General features: G+C 45.8%; 1 long non-coding RNA gene across 1 annotated transcript; it reads left to right on the top strand.

Moving 5' to 3' along the window:
* Positions 1 to 8,907: 8,907 nt before the first annotated feature.
* Positions 8,908 to 10,625, top strand: LOC133089553 (uncharacterized). Its single transcript, XR_009700722.1, has 3 exons — positions 8,908 to 9,003; positions 9,865 to 9,955; positions 10,508 to 10,625. It is a non-coding gene; the product is annotated as an uncharacterized LOC133089553 (long non-coding RNA).
* The last annotated feature ends 1,877 nt before the right edge of the window (positions 10,626 to 12,502 follow it).

The following is a 12,502-nucleotide window of genomic DNA, read 5'->3' as shown; positions in this document are numbered from 1 at the left end:
GCCGCCGAAGCTGGTAACACACTTTCTGCCCATTCTTCCACAGCTTCTCCAACGGAGCATTTCGTCAGAATTCTGGGTTTTTGTCACTTCGATAGATGAGAAATAATTCATGATAAGTCACTGTAATGTAATGTAATTTGCATTTCTCTTATTATTAGTGAAATCAAGCATCTTTTTATATGTTCAAGGGCTGTTTGCACTGTCTTTTCTGTGAACAGACTGTGTATTTTGCCTATTTTTTTTTAAAGGGCTTTAAGTTTTTTTCTTTTCGATTTTTAAAAGCTCTTTATATATTAGGAGTATTAGCCGCCCCTTTTTAAAAAAATGATATAATACTTGCAGATTTTTTTTAAAAATTTCTTTATTTTATTTTTGGGTCTTCGTTGCTGTGCGCGGGTTTCTCCAGTTGCCGCGAGCGGGGGCTACTTTTCACTGCGGTGCGCGGGCTTCTCATTGCGGCGCCTTTTCTTGTTGCAGAACACGGGCTCTAGGCGCGTGGGCTTCAGCAGTTGTGGCTCGCGGGCTCTAGAGCACAGGCTCAGTAGTTGTGGCACATGGGCCTAGTTGCTCCAAGGCCTGTGGGATCTTCCCGGACCAGGGCTCGAACCCGTGTCCCCTGCGTTGGCAGGCGGATTCTTAACCACTGCACCACCAGGGAAGTCCCGGATGGTTGTTTTGAATTCTTTGAAGAATTGCATATCCTACTCAATGATAACTTCAAGAGGCTGACCTGCCCATCTGGAGGATGGCATGAGCACAGTGTATATATGGGTGGGATGATTGATGGTATACAAGAATTTTAAGTTTTGTTTTGTTTTGTTTTGTTTTGCCACGCCACGTGGCTTGCAGGATCTTAGTTCCCCAACCAGGGATTGAATCCAGGCCCACGGCAGTGAAAGCACCAAGTCTTAACCCCTGGACCGCCAGGAAATTCTCTTTAATTTTTGCTCTAAATCTGATTTCTGTTCTTTGTTTTGTTAAGGAAGTGTTCTTAGGCTCTCCATGATACTCCTTTGTCATTCTTTTAATTTGATCATCCGAGAGGTTTCAATAGGATCTTTGTTTTAGGGTGAAAACCTAAAAAAAAAAAAAAATCCTTGCAAATATTGTTTTATCAGGTATTTGGCCAGGACAACCGGTAAATTCTCCTGGCAGTATTGAACCTGTTTCTTCCTCGTAGGGGGTCTCCAAAGGTATACCTATTCCAAATGTGAGTCAAAACCAATAAGCCGTTTAAAAAATTAATTAATTAATTAATTTTGGCTGCTCCAGGTCTTAGTTTCGGCATGCGGACTCTTAGTTGCGGCATGCAGTATCTAGTTCCCCAACCAGGGATCAAACCCAGGTCCCCTGTATTGGGAGCACAGAGCCTTACCCACTGGACCACCAGGAAAGTCCCCAGTAAGCCTTTTCATAGCTTAACCATGGACAAGATGTCACTAAAGAGGGTGAAAAAAGAGCAGCCCCCATGATCCAGAGTCACTCCCAAAGACAGCCAAAAGAAATAAAGAGTAGATGAACAAGAGGAAAGGTTTATTTCTACAGCGAAGAGCCAACCAAAAAAGTAACTGACATGTTAAACGGTGAAAGTTCAAAGCTTATAAACCTAACTTAATAGCAGAAAGGGAGAGGGGAGAATTGGCTTCTATGGCAAGAACAGATAGGTTTCTTCTGGAAAGACTAACGAGTTCTTTGGAAAACAACGGATTATAAGAAAGTTTGTGATCATGTTTGTCTGTCTGTGGATGAGTGTTCTCTGCATCTTCTTCAGCGTCATAAAACACCTCACAGAAGGGATTTATGGTAGGTTTATTTTGGTCTCTTTCCTGGGAATAGAAGCCACCCTGAAGAAGGAATTTATGGCCGTGGTCATTTCTCAAAAGTTTCTGCTTTTATTCAGATAAGGGGAACTCCAGGAAGGCTTTTTTTCTGTATCTGTTGAATCTCAAGTATATTCAGGGTCAATTGTCTTTATACCAATGGTGGGGTTCCGCCTGACTCTCCATACCTCCAACTTTTTCTTCTTTTTCAAGATTCCTTGATCTATTTTGAGCCCCTTGCATTTTTCACATGAATTTCAGATTGGTTGTCAATTTCTGCAAAACAAAACCTGGGATTTTGGTAGTGTTCTTTGACTCTTTAGATCTATTCATGGAGTCGTTCCACCTTAACAGAATTAAGCCTTCTGACCCATGACTATGGGATTATTTTCCAGAAATTTAGATTTTTTTCTTAATTTCTTTAACAAGCTATTGTTGTTTTCAGTGTACAAGTCTTTTTGCGTGTTTTCAATGTCATCAGATCAGTGTACAAGCCTTATCCACCTTTTTCCTCACCTCTACTGGATGCTGATTCAGAACATACACACCCTCCTGGAGAAACTTGCCCCGACCCTGCCGTGTGCTGCCACCTAGCTGGCCTGGAACCGAGTCACCAAAAGCCTTTGTTATTTACTTAATTCTTGATTCCTTTAGAATTCATTATTGTCATAAATATTTCTTGTCCTTGTAATAAGTCTTTTAAAAATAAAGAAGAAATAATGTACTTTAGTTACTCCATAGATGAATACAAATGGATCACACTTGACATATGATTTTAATCTTTGTAGAATTATTAAAGTAATACACACATTATAAAAATTGAAATATTACCTAAGGGAGAAGAGAAGAGCTTTGCAAATCCCACCCCCAGAGGTGACTGTCATGAATGGCTTGGTTCATCTCTCTCAGGCTCTGTCTCTCTCTTTCTGTCTCTATCTCTGTCTCTCTCTCTCTCTCACGCACAAGCAGATTCATTTACACCTATGTTGATTTCACATATATGCAGTCTTACAGATGGGATCCTGGGTGCAGACGGTTGGTTTACATGCATCCCACGTATAAATCCTGAAGTCTCCCCTGTCATCAGGTAGAGACCCTGCAACCACTTTCCCAGCTGCACAGCATCCATTCATCCATGTGGACCAGGACTGATGGATCCCACTCCCTCTCCACGAACATTGGTGTTGTTTACAATCACTTTCTGTTTCAGCCAGTGCTGTGATGAGTATCCTTGAAGTGACATCTTTGAAAAATGGTGCAGGACTTGGAGTGGGATCGACTCTAAGGATCAGCACTGCTAGTAAAGGGGCACCTGTGGGGCTTTGATGGGTCCTGCACACTGTTCTCCCCGAGAGGAGTGTCTGGTCACTCTTCCCTCTAGGGGATCTGCTGGGGCCTCTTCTTCCTCACTTTGTCCCCTGGGCTGGTGATCAGCAGACTAGAAACCTGCCAGTGTGATGGTGACCAAAGCTGTCTCCATAGTGTTTGTGTTTGCATGTGTCCTCATCTGAGAGGTTGAGCATCTCTCGCATACACTGGCCATCTGCATGGCCTCTCCTTGGAATTGCATGTGTTTGCTCTCTTTTTAGAACATTGATTTTCAAGAGGTTTTTGGACCACAGGTATTCTCTGGCCTTGGTTATGAGGAATGCTTTTTCAGTTTGTGTGTGTTGGCTCCTGCAAATCAATTCATTCTGGGAACCTTCTGTCGTGACTACTGTGGTGCCAGTTAGCTTTGTGATGACAAAGCCAACTCCTCTCCCTGCCTGTTTATGAGAAAAGGCCTGAGTCTGAGCCACTATAGATTCTCTAGATATCTTGGCACACGGACTGAGCCCCACCCTCCCATCCTGCCAGACCCCTTGTACAAACACCTCCATTTGAAGAGTTCTTCCGCCTCATCCAGAAAATAAACAGCACAACCCCTCCCCCCCAATACCCAACAAACAAGCAGACAGATATCCAGCTGGCCTCCTTCTACCTCAACCTCTCCAGAGAGTCGCTCTCTTAGAAATACCTTACGCTCAGTGACATACCGCTGTCTCCCTTTCTCTGGCACCATGCCAACCTTGGGCGAGCCCCATCTTATGTGGGCACGACGGCACCACTCAGGTGAGCCAGAGACAGTACCCCAAAGTGGCCTGATGGTACCACCGTACATTGAAAATGACCTACACACCAAATCGGCCTTAAACATGGTGGTTCAGAGACCAGAGATGTGCATATGCCTCCGATAAAATCATTGCTCAGGAGACCCCAGCACCTATCAGCAATCTTGTCCATATTTTTCTGACCTTTACTCTTCCTCTTTTCAGCTGATATCTTGCTAGATCGTTCATGGAGAAGTTAGATCCCATTTGGCAAGAGCAGAATCATTTTCCCAACACATGAGAAGAGAACAGGCACAGGCTCGCACCCATCTTATCCCTCCTTGCCTGCCCAGCCCGTCATGTCAGAAACATGTGTCCCTCCTCCTGTCAGAAGCCTAACTCCAGGTAAAGGACTTAGAGGTAAAGGAAACCAGAATATTGTCTTGAGCTACGGACACTTCAAAAAACAAAGCAAAAACAACACCCCCCCCCAATACAGCAGGTGCAGAAGGGAGTGCTGAGCCTTCTCCTCTTTCTTCCTGGAAGCAGCAGATAACATGTCCCCCCGCCCCACCCCCAGAGGAAGACGCCTTCCCTCTGCTGGAAGGAGAGTGACATTGTGATCGTCAGGGGCAGAGAGTGGAGAATGAGAGAATTCTGTACAAACAGACCTTGGTCAACATAACTCTCAACCTCCTTAGCCTCCCCACATAGTGTAGTTCCTTTTCCACAATCGCCTCTCTTTGTTCAACCCAACAGAAAAGAATTTAGGTTTTGCCACTTCTCTGGGTCTTTCTTCATTTCCTTAGGAGGGCGCCCTGGGTCAGGTAAAACTTGTGGGAAATAAATGTGTATGGTTCCCTCCTGTGAGTCTGTTTCATGTCCATTTAATTCTCAGGACCAGCCTTCAGCTCTAAGAGGGTGGAGGTCTGGTTTTGTCTCGGCCACATCTTCCTTGCCGGCATCTTTGAATTCTACCTGCTTCCTTGGCTTGATTCCTCAGCATGCTGACATGCTCTCAGCGACCGTCTTCAGAAACTCTGTGAACATGGGCTGTGTCTTTCAAAATGAAACACATTCTTACTATACGATCCAGCCCTCAAACTCCTTGGTATTGATGGACCTAAATGAGTTGAATGCTTCCATCTAGACAGAAACTTGCATCTGGACGTTTACAGCAGCTTTATTCATAACTGCCAGAACTTGGAAGCAACCAAGATGTCCTTCAGGAGGTGAATGGACAGATAAACTGGGCTCCATCCATGCAGCAGAATGTTCTTTGGCACTGAAAAGAAAAATGAGAGCGAGAGGGAGCCATGGGGTGAGAGGTGGGGCACCTTAACTGCATGTCACTCACTGAAAGAAGCCAATCTGGAAAGATGCCATATCTTAGGGTACCAACTACCTATGACATTTGGGAAAAGGCAAACCACAGAAAGGGTGGGTTGCTAGGGGTTTGTGGCGGGGTGAAGGGGTGGGGTATGATAAATAGGTCAAGCACAGAGGACTTTTAAGGCAGTGAAACTATTCATTGTGATACATTCATGGCGAGATACATTTGTCAAAACCCACAGAATGTACAACACCAGGAGTGAACCCTAGTGTAAACTCTGGACTCTGATGATCATGATGTGTCCATGTAGATTCAGCAATAGTGACCAACACACAGAATGTTGATAGGATAGTTGGGGAGAGGGAAGCTCTGAGCACCTGTGTGAGTTGGGGGGAGGGGTGGATGGACAGAGCAGTAACAGCAGAGCAGGGGGCACGTGGCACCTCTCTGTACTCTGCCCAATTTTGCTGTGAACTCAAAACTTCTTTAAAAAAATAATAAACCCCATTTAAATAAAGAAACAAATGAACATTCCAGTAGCATCACATGACTCCGCCTCTTCAAGCCCTCAATTTGTCTGGGCCACTTGAGAGTCAAACTTCAGTAGGCACTTGGCCTTTCAATCAGCATCCTTTCAAAGTTTCATCTGACACCTGCTCTTTATCTCACTACACTCTTTTTTACACATTTTTAATTAAAAAAAATTTTTTTTTGGCTGCCGCGTACAGCTTGCCGGATCTTAGTTCCCTGACCAGGGATTGAACCTGCGCCCTCAGCAGTGAAAGCAGAGAGTCCTAACCACTGGACCACCAGGGAATTCCCCAACACTTTTTAAAAAATATATTTATTTATTTATTTGGCTGCACCGGGTGTTAGTTGCGGCATGCAGGATATTTTAGTTACTGCATGTGGGCTCTAGTTCCCTGACCGGGGATCAAACCCAGACCCCCTGCATTGGGAGCACAGCGTCTTAACCACTGGACCACCAGGGAAGTCTCTCTTTTTTAAAAAAAATATTTACTTATATATTTGGTTGCATCAGGTCTTAGTTGCAGCAGGCGGGCTCCTTAGTTGCAGCACGTGGGCTCCTTAGTTGCAGCATGTGGGCTTCTTAGTTGTGGCATGCGAACTCTTAGTTGTGGCATGCATGTGGGTTCTAGTTCCCTGACCAGGGATCAAACTCCGGCCCCCTGCATTGGGAGCGCAGAGTCTTATCCACTGTGCCACCAGGGAATTTCCCCCTCCTCTTTTTAAGATAGTATTTTTTCTTCTTTTTTAAAATTGGTGTATACTTGACAGGCAATATTATATATTAGTTTTCTGGAACACAACATAGTGACTTGATATTTTTATACTCTACAAAATGATCACCAAGATAAGTCTAGTTACAATTTGTCACCATACAATGTTATTACAGTATTATGGACTCTATTCCCTATGTTGTAAATCACACCCCAGGACATTTGTTTTATAACTGGAATTTGGAACTTCTCAATCTTTCTCAACTATTGCACTCATCCCTCCACTCCCTCCCATCTGGCAACCACCAGCGTGTTCTTGGCATCTATGAGTCCATTTCTGTTTTGTTGTGTTTGTTCATTTGTTTTGTTTTGTAGATTCCACACATAAGTGATATCGTAAGGTAATTGTCTTTCTCTGTCTGCTATATCTCACTTAGCATAATGCCCTCTAGGTCCATTCATGTTGTCATATGATTTCATTCTTTTTTATGGCTGAGTAATATTCCAGTGTGTGTGTATGTGTGTGTATGTGTCCAGTTTTCATACATATATATGAAAACTTCTTTATCCAATTGTCTATCGATGGACACTTTGGTGGCTTCCACATCTTGACTATTGCCAATAAAACTGCCATGAACATAAGGGTGTATATATCTTTCTGAATTTGTGTTTTGGTTTCCTTCAGAAAGATACCCCCAAGCGTAATTCCTGCATCATGTGGTAGGTGTATTTTTAATTTCTTGAGGAACTTCCATACTGTTTTCCATAGTGGTTGTACCAATGAACATTCCAACAAAAGTGCATGAGGGTTCCCTTTTCTCCACATCCTGAGCAATACTTGTTATTTGTTGTCTTTTAGATGATAGCCATTCTTTGAGGTGTGAGGTGATAATCTCACTGTGGTTTGGATGTGCATTTCCCTGATGATGAGTGATGTTGACCATCTTTTCATGTGTCTTTTGGTCAACTGTATATATTCTTTGGAAACATGTTTGGTCTTCTGCCAATTTTTTATTTGGGTTTTTGTTTTTTTGGAGGCTGACTTGTGTGAGTGAGTTCTTGGTGTATTTTGTGTATGAGCCACTTAGCAGATATATTGTTTGTAAATATTTCTCACATTCAGTAGGCTGCCTTTTTGTTTTGTGGATGGTTTCCTTTGCCATTGAAAAAATTTTCAGTTGGATGGAGTCCCATTGCTTTATTTTGCCTTTGTTTCCCTTGCTTGAGGAGACAGGTCCAAAAAATATTGCTAAGACTGATGTCAAAGAGTGTACTGCCTATGTTTTCTTCTAGGAGTTTTATGGCTTCATGTCTTTGTTCTAGTTCTCCTAAAAATTCCCTTGGTATTTTGCTAGAAATGGCATCGAATCTGTAGATAGCCTTGGGGTGTGGAATCCTTTTAACATTATGAATTCTTCTAATCCATGAGCATGGTATGTCTTTCCATTTGTTTGTGTCATCTTCAATTTCTTTCATCAATGTCTTCCAGTTTTCTGAGTACAGGTCTTTCACCTCCTCGGTTAGATGTATTCCTAGGTATTTTATCTTTGTTAATGTCATTGTCCATGGGGTTGTTTTCTTAATTTCTCATTCTGACATTTTGTTGTGAGTGTATAGAAATGCAACCTGTAGATTGCATTTCTGAAAATGCAATCTTCCCACCAGGGAAGCCCCTTGAATAGTTTTGTATTTAAAATTTGTCTGTGGGGACTTCCCTGGTGACGCAGTGGTTAAGAGTCCGCCTGCCAATGCAGGGGACACGGGCTCGAGCCCTGGTCCGGGAAGATCCCACATGCCGCAGAGCAACTAAGCCTGCGCGGCACAACTACTGAAGCCTGCGCGCCTAGAGCCCGTGCTCCCCAACAAGAGAAGCCACCGCAATGAGAAGCCCGTGCACCGCAACAAAGAGTAGCCCCGCTCGACGTAACTAGAGAAAGCCCACATGCAGCAACGAAGACCCAACGCAGCCAAAAATAAATTACAAAATAAAATAAAATTTGCCTCTGAATAACTTTGAGTGAATTTGGTATAAGTTGTAAAGTTTGCATCTACATTCACTTCATTCCAAATGGTTTCCAATTAATTGTTCCTTAACTAATTTTAGAAAACTTTTGGGATAGAGACTGCATTTTAGTTTGAATTTCCAGTTTAATGGATTCAGCAGTCCCGTCAGTAGGGCGCGCTGCCTCCAGTGACCTGTGAGGGAGGCGCGGCCTGCACTTCCTGCACTGACCACAGGGTGGCGCCGAGTCCGCCTCTCTGACCCACAGCGCATGCTCGTTCCCTGCGAACTCGATTCGGAGCGCAGCTGAGAGGAGTTGAGCCGCCTCAGGCGCGGGGGTGGGGGCCTTCGGGTAGGACGCCCGGCTCGGCGTCCCTGCTGAGAGGAGCTCGGTCTCCGTCTCCTTAGGACTCGCTGGGGTTTCGGCTTCAGGACAAAGTGGCGCTGCGTCCACGCTGACTAGGGAACTAGGTCTCCTGAGGACCCAGGTGATGCCTGAGGAAAAGGTGAAGAGACGGTGAGGAAAAGTGGGGAGAAGCTTCCTGTGGGCGACTGACCGTTGAGGGGGTCCGTCCTCGTGTGAGCGAGGAAGGGCTTGGCGTGGAAAGCTGGGTTTTTGGTCCGGTTTGTGTGCAGGGTAGCCAGCATGAGTTATGGGGTGTCCAGTTTTCCCAGCACCATTTATCGTGGGGAGTGTCGTGCTCCTTGGTGTGTCCTTGGTCCCTGTGTCATAAATGAACCGACCCCGTCCGTGTGGGTTGAGTTCTGGGCTCTCTGTCCTGTCCCTCTGGTCCCTGTGCCCGTTTTGAGCCAGTTCCGCACTGTTTTGGTGACTGTAGCTTCGTAATGTAGTGTGACGTCAGGGAGGGAGATGCCTCCAGCCCGTTCTCTTTTTTCAGGGTTTCTTTGGCTATTTGGGGTCCTTTGTGGTTCCACACAGATATTAGGAGGATTTGCTCTATTTTGGGGGGAAATACCATGGAATTTTGGGAGGGATTGCATTCACTGTGTCCATTGCTTTGGGTAGCATGGATATTTTAACAATATTAATTGTTCCATTCCATGAGAACAGGATATCTTTCCATTTATTGGTGTGTTTTTCAATGTCTTCATCAATGTCTTAAAGTTTTCAGTGTGCAGGTCTTTCACCTCCTTGGTTGACTTTATTCCCAGGTATTTTGTTCTTTTTGATGCATTTGTAAATAGGGTTGCTTTCTTTTTCTTTCTGATGGTTCATTATTAGTGTTTAGAAATGCAACTGATTTCTGTGTATTGATTTTGCAACTTTACTGAATTTATTTATTAGTTCTAATAGTTTTTTTGTGGAATGAAGTGGAAAATTGGAATTCAAAAATCCCACTGTTTCTACCATATCCAGGTCGTCCACAACACGGAGGACAGCGGCTCCTAATATAACCTTCCCACAGTGCCTCTAAATGACGTGTGGACTTTGGGTGAACTGGATCTGGGTAAGGCTTGGCTTCTACATGGAAGTTTGATGTTTTCTCTGCTTTTCTGGCATGCTATTGACATACATGATGTTCCTTGGCGTTCCTTGGTTGAGGCACGTCGCTAGACGCAGAACACCCTGCTTCGAGGAGTTGATTCAGGGAAGGAACTACTGGGTAACCTGTGTCTCTTTGGACTTGTTAGAAACCACAGGGATGTATGCTGTGTGTGCCCATGGATATGGGGGCCTGATGGAAGTAGCCTTGCTTTCCCATTTTGAAAGCTCCATTCATGCTTCCTTGAAGCTACCTGAAATTGACTGCTGTTGACAGGCCTCGAGCCACTGTAGGCATGGCTCTGTGAAGAAAATGAGTTTCCTCTAGCTAAACCGGGTGCTTCCATGGCCGGGGTGGAGCTCATCCTGCCACGCTCTAGAGCTAAAGGGAAACTCAACGTGAGTACGTGCCTCGAGGTAAGGCCCTGAGTAGCCGTGCAGAAAGGGAGGCATGCAGCTGTTTCCATGAGGTGTTAGTCGCTGTTCTGCTCTATTTTAAAGGAAGTACCCTTTTCAGGACTCCTAGGACCCTCGGGTGTGCATCATTTTCCCTCCAAGATCACTGAGTACCTCCACACCCCTGTGGGCCTGCTGAGCAACATCGAGGCCCAAAGGTCCCTCGGAGGCCCTCTGTGTATGCCGAGTGATGGGCAACACACGGCACGTTACTTCAGGAGAGCTCCATTTCCAGAGCACTCGAACAGCCTCAGGACCACCTTGGTAGCCAGTCCGACTTGCCATGGAAGTCTTCGTCATGGCCCCCGTGTGAGCTGCCCCGAGGAAAGACTCTGCTTGGAATTCTTCGAGGACCTCGAAGTCCTGAAGTACCTGAAGTCACTCTGCTCGAGGAAAAAGTCAGCCTCCTACCATGCTGTGTCGCTAACGGGACACTCAGCGAGAGCACTTGCCTCGAGCTAAGGCCCTGAATTGCCGCGCAGAGGCGGAGGCGTGCAGCACTTTCCATGAGGCCGCAGCTACTGCTCTGCATTTTCTTCACGGATACTGTCAAGGCCTTAGTGATTTAGAGCATCAGGGCCTAATTTAGGCCCAGTGTCAGGGCTTCAGGTAGGGACAGCGTCAGAGCCGGACTTAGGGAGAGCGACAGGGCTTGAGTGAGGCCTAGCGTCAGGGCCTTAGCTAGGGATAGTCTCAGGGCGTGACTTAGGAGCAGCGTAAGGGCCTCGGTAGGATCAGCCTCAGGGACTTTGTTAAAGACATTATCAGGGCCTCTGTTAGGGACAGCCTCAGGGCCTCACTTAGGGACAGCGTCAGGGCTTACTTAGGGACAGTTTCTGGACCTTGGTAAGAGATGGGTCAGGAAATTAGCTCAGGATAGTGTCAGGACATTAGGTATTGACGGCAGCAGGGCCTTAGTTAGGGACAGTGTCAAGGCCTTAGTTAGGACTAGCATCTGGGCATCTGTTAAGTACAGTGTCAGGGCCTGAGTTAGGAATAGTGTTAGGGCCTTAGTTAGGGACAGTGTCAGGGCGGGATTTAGGGCGGGCATCTAGGCCTTAGTTAGGGACAGTGTCACGGTCTTGGGACTAAATTCACGGCCTGAGGTATTCACAGCATAAGGGCTTCAGTTAGCTTAAGAGGCAGGACATTTGCTAGGGACAGGGTTATGGTAAAGTTTAGGGATTGTGTCAGGAAATGACCTAGGGATGGCGTCAAGGCCTTAGTTACTGACAGTATCAGGGCCTTATTTAGGACAGTGTCAGAGCTTCAGGTAGGGACAACATCAGAGCCTGACTCTGGGAGAGCGACAGGGCCTGAGTGAGGCCTAGCGTCAGGCCCTTAGCTGGGGACACTGTCAGGGCATGATGTAGGACCAGCATCAAGGCCTTTGTTGCATCAGCATTAGGGTCTTAGTTAAAGACATTATCAGGGCCTGAGTTAGTCATAGCGTCAAGGCCTCAGTTAGGCATAGCTTCAGGGCCCGAGTTAGGCACAGCCTCAGGTCTTCACTTAGGGACAGCCACAGGGCTTTCTTAGGGACAGTGCCAGGACCTTGGTTAGAAATGGGTCAGGATATTAGCTCAGGATAGTGTCCGGATTTTAGTCGTTGCCGGCAGCAGGGCCTATATTAGGAACAGATTCCAGGCCTTAGTTAGAGACAGTGTCAGGGCCTTAGTTAGGACTAGTTTGGGCCTTAGTTAGGGAGAGCATTAGGGCTTCAGTGAGGATAAGAGGCAGGACATTAGCTCGGGACAGAGTCAGGTTCCAGGCCAGGGGTAGTGTCAGGAAATGAGCCAGGGATAGCGTGAAGTCCTTAGTTATTGAGAGCATCAAGGCCTTAGGTAGGACCAGTGGAAGGGCCTTAATCCTGATCAGTGTCAGGGCTTGATTTAGGGACAGCATCACATCCTAAGTAAGGTATGTCAACAGGGCCTAAGTGAGGTCTATCTTTAGGGCCTGAGTGAGGCACAGTGTCAGGGCATGCCCTAGGAGCAGCATAAGGGCCTCTGTAGGATCAGCATTAGGGTCTTCGTTAAAGACATTCTCAGGGCCT

This window comes from Eubalaena glacialis, chromosome 4, assembly GCF_028564815.1.
Source record: "Eubalaena glacialis isolate mEubGla1 chromosome 4, mEubGla1.1.hap2.+ XY, whole genome shotgun sequence".
Lineage (NCBI taxonomy): Eukaryota > Metazoa > Chordata > Mammalia > Artiodactyla > Balaenidae > Eubalaena > Eubalaena glacialis.
This window is presented reverse-complemented; position numbering and strand designations above follow the sequence as displayed.